The sequence below is a fragment of the Schistocerca nitens genome, chromosome 5 (genome assembly GCF_023898315.1).
Source record: "Schistocerca nitens isolate TAMUIC-IGC-003100 chromosome 5, iqSchNite1.1, whole genome shotgun sequence".
Lineage (NCBI taxonomy): Eukaryota > Metazoa > Arthropoda > Insecta > Orthoptera > Acrididae > Schistocerca > Schistocerca nitens.
This window is the reverse complement of record NC_064618.1, coordinates 582,176,709-582,189,442: the sequence shown is the minus strand read 5'-3', so window position 1 is coordinate 582,189,442 and position 12,734 is coordinate 582,176,709. Positions and strand designations below refer to the sequence as shown.

Genomic DNA, 12,734 nt, shown 5'->3' with positions numbered 1-12,734 from the left:
GAGGACCACCCTGTGGCTAAACATGCCTTGGTGCACGGCCAGCACATCTTGGCACAGTGTTACACCGTCCGGGTTATCTGGATACTTCCCACTAACACCAACCTATCCGAACTCCGGAGATGGGAACTTGCTCTTCAATATATCCTCTGTTCCTGTTATCCACCAGGCCTCAATCTCCGCTAATTTCAAGTTGCCGCCACTCATACCTCACCTGTCATTCAACAACATCTTCGCCTCTGCACTTCCGCCTCGACTGACATCTCTGCCCAAACTCTTTGCCTCTGTATATGTCTGCTTGTGTCTGTATATGTGTGGATGGATATGTGTGTGTGTGCGAGTGTATACCCGTCCTTTTTTCCCCCTAAGGTAAGTCTTTCCGCTCCCAGGATTGGAATGACTCCTTACCCTCTCCCTTAAAACCCACATCCTTTCGTCTTTCCCTCTCCTTCCCTCTTACCTGATGAGGCAACATTTTGATTTTGTTGCGAAAGCTTGAATTTCGTGTGTATGTTTGTGTTTGTTTGTGTGTCTATCAACGTGCCAGCACTTTCGTTCGGTAAGTCACATAATTTTTGTTTTTAGATATAATTTTCCCACGTGGAATGTTTCCCTCTATTATATGAAAGTTATTCCCCCCCCCCCCCCAGCCCCCTCCATGAACCATAGACCTTGCTGTTGGTGGGGAGGCTTGCATGCCTCAGCAATACAGATGGCCATACCGTAGGTGCAACCACAACGGAGGGGTATCTGTTGAGAGGCCAGACAAACATGTGGTTCCTGAAGAGGGGCAGCAGCCTTTTCAATAGTTGCAGGGGCAAAAGTCTGGATGATTGACTGATCTGGCCTTGTAACACTAACCCAAACAGCCTTGCTGTGCTGGTACTGTGAACGGCTGAAAGCAAGGGGAAACTACAGCTGTAATTTTTCCAAAGGGCATGCAGCTTTACTGTATGGTTAAATGATCATGCCGTCCTCTTCGGTAAATTATTCTGGAGGTAAAATAGTACCCCCTTCAGATCTCCGGGCAGGGACTACTCAAGAGGACTTTGTTATCAGGAGAAATAAAGCTGGTGTTCTATGGATCGGAGTGTGGAATGTCAGATCCCTTAATCAGGCAGGTAGGTTAGAAAATTAAAAATGGGAAATGTATAGGTTAAAGTTAGATATAGTGGGAATTAGCGAAGTTCGGTGGCAGGAGGAACAAGACTTTTGGTCAGGTGAATACAGGTTTATAAATACAAAATCAAATAGGGGTAATGCAGGAGTAGGTTTAATAATGAATAAAAAAATAGGAGTGCAGGTAAGCTACTACAAACAGCATAGTGAATGCATTATTGTGGCCAAGATAGACACAAAGCCCATGCCTACTACAGTAGTTCAAGTTTATATGCCAAATAGCCCTGCAGATGAAGAAGAAATTTATGATGAGTTAAAACAAATTATTCAGATAGTGAAGGGAGACAAAAATTTAATAGTCATGGGTGGCTGGAATTTGATAGTAGGAAAAGGAAAAGAAGGAAACATAGTAGCTGAATATGGATTGGGGGTAAGAAATGAAAGAGGTAGCCACCTACTAGAATTTTGCACAGAGCATACCTTAATCATAGCTAACACTTGGTTCAAGAACCGTAAAAAAAGGTTGTATACATGGAAGAAGCCTGGAGATACTGCCAGGTTTCAGATAGATTATATAATGGTAAGACAGAGATTTAGGAACCAGATTTTAAATTGCAAGACATTTCCAGGGGCAGATGTGGACTCTGATCAGAATCTATTGCTTATGAACTGTAGATTAAAACTGAAGAAACTGCAAAAAGCAAAAAGGTGGGAATTTATGGAGATGGGACCTGGATAAACTGACTAAACCAGAGGTTTAGGGAGAGCATAAGGGAACAATTGTCAAGAATGGGGGAAAGAAATACAGTAGAAGAAGAATGGGTAGCTTTGAGGGATGAAGTAGTGAAGGCAGCAGAGATGAAGTAGGTAAAAAGACAAGGGGTAGCAGAAATCCTTCGCTGACAGAAGAAATATTGAATTTAATTGATGAAAGGAGAAAATATAAAAATGCAGTAATTGAAGCAGGCAAAAAGGAATACAAACATCTCAAAAATGAGATTGACAGGAAGTGCAAAATGGCTAAGCAAACATGGCTAGTGGTCAAATGTAGAGGCTTATCTCAGTAGGGGTAAGATAGAAAGATAGATACTGCCTGCAGAAAATTAAAGAGACCTTTGGAGAAAAGAGAACCAATTGTATGAATATCAAGAGCTCAGATGGAAACCCAGTTCTAAGCAAAGAAGGGAAAGCAGAAGGGTGGAAGGAATATATAGGGTCTATCAAGGGCAAAAATATGGAAATGGAAGAGGATGTAGATGAAGATGAAATGGAAGATATGATAGTGCGTGAAGAGTTTGACAGAGCACTGAAAGACCTAAGTCAAAACAAGGCCCCAGGAGTAGACAACATTCCATTAGAGCTACTGACAGCATTAGGAGAGCCATTCCTGACAAAACTCTACCATCTGGTGAGCAAAATGTATGAGACAGGTGAAATACCCTCAGACTTCAAGAAGAACATAATAATTCAATCCCAAAGAAAGCAGATGTTGACAGATGTGAAAATTACCAAACTATCAGTTTAATAAGTCATGGCTGCAAGATACTAAAACAAATTCTTTACAGATGAATGGAAAAACTGGTAGAAGCCGACCTCGGGAAAGATCAGTTTGGATTCCATAGAAATATTGGAACACGTGAGGCAATACTGACCCTACAAATTGTCTTAGAAGCTAGATTAAGAAAAGGCAAACACACATTACTAGCATTTGTAGACTTAGAGAAAGTGATTAACAATGTTGACTGGAATACTCTCTTTGAAATTCTGAAGGTGGCAGAGGTAAAATACAGGGAGCGAAAGTCTATTTCCAATTTGTACAGAAACCAGATGGCAGTTATAATAGTCAAGGGACATGAAAGGAAAGCAGTGGTTAAGAAGGGAGTGAGATGTGGTTGTAGCCTCTCCCCTATGTTATTCAATCTGTATATTTAGCAAGCAATAAAGGAAACAAAAGAAAAATTCAGAGTAGGTGTTAAAATCCATGGAGAAGGAATAAAAACTTTAAGGTTCACCAATGACATTGTAATTCTGTCAGAGACAGCAAAGGACTTGGAAGAGCAGTTTAACAGAATGGACAGTGTCTTGGAAGGAGGATATAAGATGAACACCAACAAAAGCAAAATGAGGATAATGGAATGTAGTCGAGTTAACGGGTTATGCTGAGGGAATTGGATTAGGAAATAAACCACTTAAAGTAGTAAAAGAGTTTTGCTATTTGGGGAGCAAAATAATGATTATGGTCAAAGTAGAGAGGATATCAAATGTAGACTGGCAATGGCAAGGAAAGCGTTTCTGAAGAACAGAAATTTGTTAACATCGAGTATTGATTTAAGTGTCAGGAAGTCGTTTCTGAAAGTATTTGTATGGAGTGTAGCCATGTATGGAAGTGAAACGTGGACGATAAATAGTTTAGACAAAAAGAGAATAGAAGCATTCGAAAAGTGGTGCTACAGAAGAATGCTGAAGATTAGATGGGTAGATCACATAACTAATGAGGAGGTACTGAATAGAATTGGGGAGAAGAGGAGTTTGTGGCACAACTTGACTAGAGGAAGGGATCAGTTGGCAGGACATGTTCTGAGGCATCAGGGGATCACCAATTTAGTATTGGAGGGCAGTGTGGTGGGTAAAAATCGTAGACCAAGAGATGAATACACTAAGCAGATTCAGAAGGATGTAGGCTGCAGTACATACTGGGAGATGTAGCAGTTTGCACAGGATAGAGTAGCATGGAGAGCTACATCAAACCAGTCTCAGCACTGAAGACCACAACAACAACAGTATAGTTATCATATTCAGAGGGGAATTTTTTTTTAAATGGTAACATGATCAAAAAGTAAGAAAGATATGGATACTACTCAAAAAACTGGGGAAACATCAGAACCAGCCATGGCAATGATAGTAACAAAAGAAATGCCAGACTAGACTGAGGTAGCAAATTTAATTAAAGCACTAAGTCCTAAATTAGACTCAGTGAATACTCCACTAAATACTAGATTAGATGACCAAAGTGCAGCAGCAAATGCTCAAATTGCAACTGTAAGTAAAAAATTATATGCACAAAGTAAAGAATTCACTGCACAAAATACTTCTTTAAGAAAGGAACTAAATACAATTCTAAATGCTCAAAGTCTTAAAATTAGATTCAGTGAACACTCAATTAAATAATAAATTGGATGTTCAGAGTGAGACTTTAGGATTGTTAAGTGCCAGAGTAGATGAACAAAGTAAAGCATTTAGTCAGTTATGTGAAGGCATGGGAAATTTTGAGACTTAATTTGACACTTTAACTACTAAAGAAGAGAAGTTTAAAATAGATTTGAGAGAGGCATTATCTAGTTTATTATGTAGTCAAGTAAACCAAGTGTTCACTGACTTGAGTCAGACACAGAGTAAGCAATTTTAGGACTTAACTAAAAAGTTAGAATGTGGTATTGTAGATAAGTATAATAATGTAGAAGCTGAACTTGGGGAAAAATTAGGATCATTTCAGAGTGTCTGTATGTTATGTTTGATGCTGTAAAACATAGATTACACATCTTAAAATGAGAGTGTTGAGGAACAGGACAAATTATTACCAGTAGTCCAAATGCAAATTTGCAGGTGTTAACACTCAAGTTGATAATGTAGAAAGAAATTTTAAAGAGAAACTAGCCACTTCAGAAGTAATAAATATCATTAACCTGGAGAAACAAGTTGAAGAGATGATAGACAGAAAAGTTGCTGTGACAGTAACCTCCAACAACGTGTCTCCAATTTCATCTTCCAAACTTAGTAATACCAAGAGAATGTAGATGACTTGTGCAAAGAATTCAAACTCATCCATGACATAGTAGAAAATAGAATAACTTTACTTAATGTTGTGTTTCCTAGTAAGGTGGCAATTGTTTTGTTGTGGAGAGAATTTCACACAACATTTAATGAGAAGTATTGTCCATAAGTAATCGAGTGAGGTTAATGTCAGAGCCATGGGATCAGGGCAGAGTCACATCTGTCCCCCAGGGATGTTAACATTCTGTGTTAACGGGCAGAGTGATGACTGTCGGATCCCGAGTTGTTTTCGGTGTTTCTTCTATACTGTTTTTCCTGCACCGAATTCTCTTCAAACCTTAAACTATTCTGTAAACTATTCTTGAATTCTTAAACTATCCTATAATGTTAGTACCTAGGAAACTAAATATGACTAGAAGATAATAGACTTAAGAGAATCACGGATAAACAGTGATCTCTAAACAGGAACTGCAACGAATAGTATATAGTATTAGTGGAAAACGTAATATGATGGTATTATTCAAACTGAATGATATCTAGATGACATGAACTGAATGTAATCTTTTATGTGTGTATAAAAATATAGTATCAGCTTAATGACTAAACAACTATGTTATCATAGTATATGATTTTTTATTTAGTATAGAATATTTTATACCTTTTATGAAAGGTGATGTAGATGGGGGAGTTTGTACTGGTCTTGAAAGGGGTGGCTATTATATATATCAAAGCATGATTTACACTAACAAATAAATCATGACTAACACTAAACACACATCGCACCTTCCAGACAACCCTTGCAGACAAGTATGGCTGATTCTTCACCATTTGCCATTCCATATGTGTTGCTAAGATTTTTCTTCAGAGACTTCAAAGGTGAAGGAGAGAATGTCCGTTCTGATGTTTATCACCATACATCCTCTGGGTTCTCACTCAAGTACCAGCGAAGTTGGGATCCTGGGGAAGGGGGGTTGGAAGGGTTTCCTGTTTTTGGGTCTATCTTCTTTCACTTCTTTGATCTTAGCAAATATCTCTACTTTTTCTTTTCTTACTTCTCATTTGAGTACCTATCTATCTCTCCCCCTTTCCATGTTCAACTACTTCTATTGCACAAGTCCTTCTCATTTTCCATTGTTTCCAATAACCTACAACTTATTTTATATAAGTAGGCCAAAGAATCATGCTACTCATACACACTTATGCACACACACACAAAATACGATTACACAAACAATGATCTTACACATTGAAAGGGGAGAACTGTCAAACATTGTAGGGGGAAAGGAATGTGTACATCAGGAATGGGTGCACACATTGTCATTCACAGTGACGGTTCTACATCTCGCACACAAACACATATATACCAAACGAGAAAGCGCTGGTATGTCGATAGACACAATAAAATAAAAAACACACACACAAATATTCAAAACCCACATCCTTTCATCTTTCCCTCTCCTTCCCTCTTTCCTGATGAAGCAACCATGGGTTGCAAAAGCTTGAATATTTGTGTGTGTGTTTGTGTGTTTTTTATTTTATTGTGTCTATCAACATACCAGCACTTTCTTATTTGGTAAGTTAAAGCATCTTTGTTTGTTATATATATATATTTCCCACGTGGAATGTTTCCCTCTATATATATATATATATATATATATATATATATATATATATATATATATATATATATATAATGGAAAATCCAGGATGGAATGTAACAATACCAGAGAAGGAAAGCTGCTACTGACCATATAGTGGAAATGCTGAGTCGTTATAGGCACAATAAAAAGATTCACACAATTAAAGCTTTTGGCCATTAAGGCCTTTGTCAGCAGTAGATACACATACACACATGCACACACACACACACACACACACACACACACACACACACACATACACACACGCACAAACGCAACTTGCACACACACGTCTGCAGTCTCAGAGAGCTGAAACCACACGGAAAAAGTGACTGCAGACTGCAGATGTGTGTGCAAGTTGTGTTTATGTAACTGTGTGTGTGTGTGCGTGTATGTATGTGTGTCTACTGCTGACAAAGGCCTTAATGGCTGAAAGCTTTAATTGTGTGAATCATTTTATTGTGCCTATCGCGCCTCAGCATCTCTGCTTTATGGTGAGTAGCAACTTTCCTTCTCTGATATATAAAAAAACAAAGATGATGTGACTTACCGAACGATAGCGCTGGCAGGTCGATATACAGACAAACAAACACAAACACACACACAAAATTCAAGCTTTCGGAACAAACTGTTGCCTCATCAGGAAAGAGGGAAGGAGAGGGAAAGACGAAAGGATGTGGGTTTTAAGGGAGAGGGTAAGGAGTCATTCCAATCCTGGGAGCGGAAAGACTTACCTTAGGGGGAAAAAAGGACGGGTATACACTCGCACACACACACATATCCATCCACACATATATATATATATATATATATATATATATATATATATATATATATATATATATTCCACATGGGAAAAATATGTGTAAAAACAAAGATGATGTGACTTACCGAACGAAAGCGCTGGCAGGTCGATAGACACACAAACAAACACAAACACACACACAAAATTCAAGCTTTCGCAACAAACTGTTGCCTCATCAGGAAAGAGGGGAAGGAGAGGGAAAGACGAAAGGATGTGGGTTTTAAGGGAGAGGGTAAGGAGTCATTCCAATCCTGGGAGCGGAAAGACTTACCTTAGGGGGAAAAAAGGACAGGTATACACTCGCACACACGCTCATATCCATCCACACATATACAGACACAAGCAGACATATTTAAAGACAAAGGGTTTGGGCAGAGATGTCAGTCGAGGCGGAAGTGAAGAGGCAAAGATGATGTTGAATGACAGGTGAGGTATGAGTGGCGGCAACTTGAAATTAGCGGAGATTGAGGCCTGGTGGGTAACGGGAAGAGAGGATATATTGAAGAGCAAGTTCCCATCTCCGGAGTTAGGATAGGTTGGTGTTGGTGGGAAGTATCCAGATAACCCGGACGGTGTAACACTGTGCGAAGATGTGCTGGCCATGTACCAAGGCAAGTTTAGCCACAGGGTGATCCTCATTACCAACAAACACTGTCTGCCTGCGTCCATTCATGCGAATGGACAGTTTGTTGCTGGTCATTCCCACATAGAATGCATCACAGTGTAGGCAGGTCAGTTGGTAAATCACGTGGGTGCTTTCACATGTGGCTCTGCCTTTGATCGTGTACACCTTCCGGGTTACAGGACTGGAGTAGGTGGTGGTGGGAGGGTGCATGGGACAGGTTTTACACCGGGGGCGGTTACAAGGGTAGGAGCCAGAGGGTAGGGAAGGTGGTTTGGGGATTTAGGAAGTTCATCCCTATGAAATATATATATATATATATATATATATATATATATATATATATATATATATATATATATATATATATATATACACCACAACTTTAAAAATGTGTATTTAATGAAAGAAACATAATATAACCTTCTGTTATACATCATTACAAAGAGTATTTAAAAAGGTTTTTTTCACTCAAAAACACGTTCAGAGATGTTTAATATGGCCCCCTCCAGACACACGAGCAATATCAACCCGATACTCCAACTCGTTCCACACTCTCTGTAGCATATCAGGCTTAACAGTTTGGATAGCTGCTGTTATTTCTCGTTTCAAATCATCAATGGTGGCTGGGAGAGGTGGCCGAAACACCATATCCTTAACATACCCCCATAAGAAAAAATCGCAGGGGGTAAGATCAGGGCTTCTTGGAGGCCAGTGATGAAGTGCTCTGTCACGGGCTGCCTGGCGGCCGATCCATCGCCTCGGGTAGTTGACGTTCAGGTAGTTACGGACAGATAAGTGCCAATGTGGTGGCGCTCCATCCTGCTGAAATATGAATTGTTGTGCTTCTTGTTCGAGCTGAGGGAACAGCCAATTCTCTAACATCTCCAGATACTGTAGTCCAGTTACAGTTGCACCTTCGAAGAAAAAGGGACCAAAAACTTTATTGGCTGAAATGGCACAGAAAACGTTCACCTTAGGCGAGTCACGTTCATACTGAGTTGTTTCCCGCGGATTTTCAGTGCCCCATATACAGACATTGTGACTGTTGACTTTCCCGTTAGTGTGGAAAGTTGCTTCATCACTAAACACAATCTTTGAAACGAAAGATTCATCTGTTTCCATTTGAGCAAGGATAAAATCACAGAAATCGATTCTTTTAATCTTATCAGCTGCAGACAGTGCTTGAACCAATTTCAGACGATAAGGTTTCATAACTAACCTTTTTCGTAGGACTCTCCATACAGTTGATTGTGGAATTTGCAGCTCTCTGCTAGCTCTCAGAGTCGATTTTCCTGGGCTGTGAACAAATGCTTGCTGGATGCATGCTACATTTTCATCACTCGTTCTCGGCCATCCAGAACTTTTCCCTTTGCACAAACACCCATTCTCTGTAAACTGTTTACACCAACGTTTAATACACCACCTATCAGGAGGTTTAACACCATACTTCGTTCGAAATGCAAGCTGAACAACTGTCGTCGATTCACTTCTGCCGTACTCAATAACACAAAAAGCTTTCTGTTGAGCGGTCACCATCTTAGCATCAACAGACGCGGACGCCTAGTCAACAGCGCCTCAAGCGAACAAATGTACAATTAAATGAAACTTTATAGCTCCCTTAATTCGCCGACAGATAGTGCTTAGCTCTGCCTTTTGTCATTGCAGAGTTTTAAATTCCTAAAGTTGTGGTATTCTTTTTTAATCACCCTGTATATATATATAAAAACAAAGATGATGTGACTTACCGAATGAAAGCGCTGGCAGGTCGATAGACACACAAACAAACACAAACATACACACAAGATTCAAGCTTTCGCAACAAACTGTTGCCTCATCAGGAAAGAGGGAAGGAGAGGGAAAGACAAAAGGATGTGGGTTTTAAGGGAGAGGGTAAGGAGTCATTCCAATCCCGGGAGCGGAAAGACTTACCTTAGGGGGGAAAAAGGATGGGTATACACTCGCACACACACACACATATCCATCCACACATATACAGACACAAGCAGACATATTTAGTGACTGTATATGTGTGGATGGATATGTGTGTGTGTGTGAGTGTATACCCGTCCTTTTTTCCCCCTAAGGTAAGTCTTTCCGCTCCCGGGATTGGAATGACTCCTTACCCTCTCCCTTAAAACCCACATCCTTTCGTCTTTCCCTCTCCTTCCCTCTTTCCTGATGAGGCAACAGTTTGTTGCGAAAGCTTGAATTTTGTGTGTATGTTTGTGTTTGTTTGTGTGTCTATCGACGTGCCAGCGCTTTCGTTTGGTAAGTCACATCACACACAAAAGATGGGCAGAGACCTAAGGTAGGCTGACCTTAGGAATTTAAATGGGCGTACCTACTGAAACGGAAGGAGGAAGGGCACTCATAAGGTCCATCCATGTGTAAGGTATAGATGCTGATCCAAGAGGAAAAGGACAGTATCGTGACAGAAGTCACACATTTTGTAGGAATTATTCCGGAAAGTTTGAATTCTATATTTCATTAGCATTATTATGTTTTCTCAGTGTCAATAGGAACACTTTTATTTTGCCCAAGTTCCTCCAGACTACAGACTACTTCAATTAATGAGGGCATTATGGAGAGGTAGTACAGAGAATTAGACTAAAGGTTGCAATATTCAAGGGTCCATGACACCTGTAATTTACGATTGGAAAAGGAGCAGAAAATAAAAATTTTGGTACTGTTGATTTTTAGATATTGAAAGAGCTAACTCCAAAATGGATTGAAAGGTTCAAGTTTTATAATTGTAGTAGAATGGAAAAAAGGAATGACCAAACAATAAGAACAAGAGTATTTACGATTAGTAATTGAAAAAGATGTATTGTTGAGAAATGAAGTGTTATCCTATGTGATATTAATGTACATGGTAATTATGTATAAAATATCGCGTGTTTGATCTAAGGAGGAGGATATGTTGTGATTCGAGGATTTCCACATAAATTCTGAAACCACTCAACCTTCTACCACCTCGAACACGCAATGTTTTAAAGATAAGTATGACAGAGAGAGCCTATTTATTGTGCAACACATGTCTGTGTGTGCAGGATTGACATTGGTCCTGGGAGGACAAGAGCTGCATCAGACGAGCGATGCCGACAAGTGTTTGCCCCTTGCACCATAGAACCTGTATGGAAGGTGCAAGGAGTAACTAAATAGTATTCCTTGGTGGTTACACAATTGTAATTGTTACAGACAATTGAAACATGATTTGCCTAGAGACTCTTACTTAATCTTGGTGTTAGACTTGCTGGAAGCAAGACCTGTTATCGAATTTCTGGTGGTTATTAAACCCACCACATTGTAATTATAGTTAATAGTATCTGATGGTTATCAGTGTAGTTGACTTACAAGAGGTTGTATGCTTATTTGAAACTTGTGGAAATGAAAATATACCTGAACTGAACTGAAAGTATGAGGGTACCAAGTTATTTCTAGTGAGAGAGAGAGCACTTTTTTTAGTTCTTCTAACCATGATTATTTCTTCAGAGAAGACGTTGTGGAGAATGACGGAGCCACATATCCATAGAAGAGGATCAGCTAAATGTTTCATATGAGCCAACTGTAGTAAGAGAAGTGTGAAGTTCACAATCCAGATTTGCACCACTTCTCTTGTCGCCGAAACCATTAGATTGCCTTTTATTGGGTAGGAGATGTCTGTACCTGGACTCCGACAGGAGGTGGTGGGTGCATGTATAGAACAGCTCTTGTGCAACTGAATCAACTGCAATGGAATGACCCATGGGATGCAGGACTGGAGTAGGGATGGACAAGGATATTCTGTTTGTGGTGGGTGATGGGACACTATTTTGGGTGGCACATGTAGAATTGTGGCTAACACATTCCTCATCTCAGCGCATAATGACAGGTAGTCAAAGCTGGCCTTTCAAGGCCAGGGTGATTCTGGATGATCAGAACAGTGCTGGTCAGTGGCTGGTAAACACGTTTACTGGTATCAGAGGAGGAGATGGCACAAGATATATATTTATGGATGAGTTCAATATGATATTGCCTGTCAATAAAGGCTCTGATAAGATGATCAGTATATTTAAGCAATCCCCACTTTCCACTTCAAATGCAGCATCCATGGGTGGTGAGGCTGTAAGCAAGAGCTTTTGACACAGAATGGGTGACAATTGTCAAAGTGGAGAGGCTGCTGACGGTGTGCTTGATATGAGCCAATATATTTACAGAGCTATCTGAGAGGTGAAGATCAACATCTAGGAAGGTGGCACTTGAACTGAGAAGGACCAGGAGAAGCAGATTTGAGAGTAGGTGTTGAGGTAATGTGAGAAAGAACAAAGGTTTGCTGTGAGAAAATGCCTCAATGAATCAGAACCAGACAAAAATAGTAGGTGTTCTTCCAGAGGTCCACAAATAGGTTGGCATAGGACAGTTCCATGCAGGTACCCATGGTGGTACCACAGATATGTTTACAGATTTGGCCTTCAAAGGAGAATTAGGAAGGGTGACTTTGGGTTCTATATCAGGAATATGTTGGGAAAGGTAGTCTTCCATGGTAGCAAGGTCATTGGTATGGAGGATGTTACCATATAAGGATGTCACATCCAGAGTGACTAACAAGGAGTCTAATGGTAACACGACTGGAACTGTGGGAAGGTGGTGAAGGAAGTGAGTGGTGTCTTGAATGTAGGATGGCAGGTTATGTTCAATAGTTTGGAGGTATTGGTCAAAAAAAGTGGGAGCATTGTACCCAGCAAAATGGGATGACCATTGGGGAGATCTGTGGGATTGGATTTGTAGAGTTTGGGGA

General features: G+C 40.0%; 1 protein-coding gene across 1 annotated transcript in view; it reads right to left on the bottom strand.

Moving 5' to 3' along the window:
* The window catches only part of LOC126260591 (integrin alpha-PS5-like), a 563,809-nt gene that overhangs the window by 155,164 nt on the left and 395,911 nt on the right, over nt 1-12,734 (bottom strand). The window lies entirely within an intron of this gene.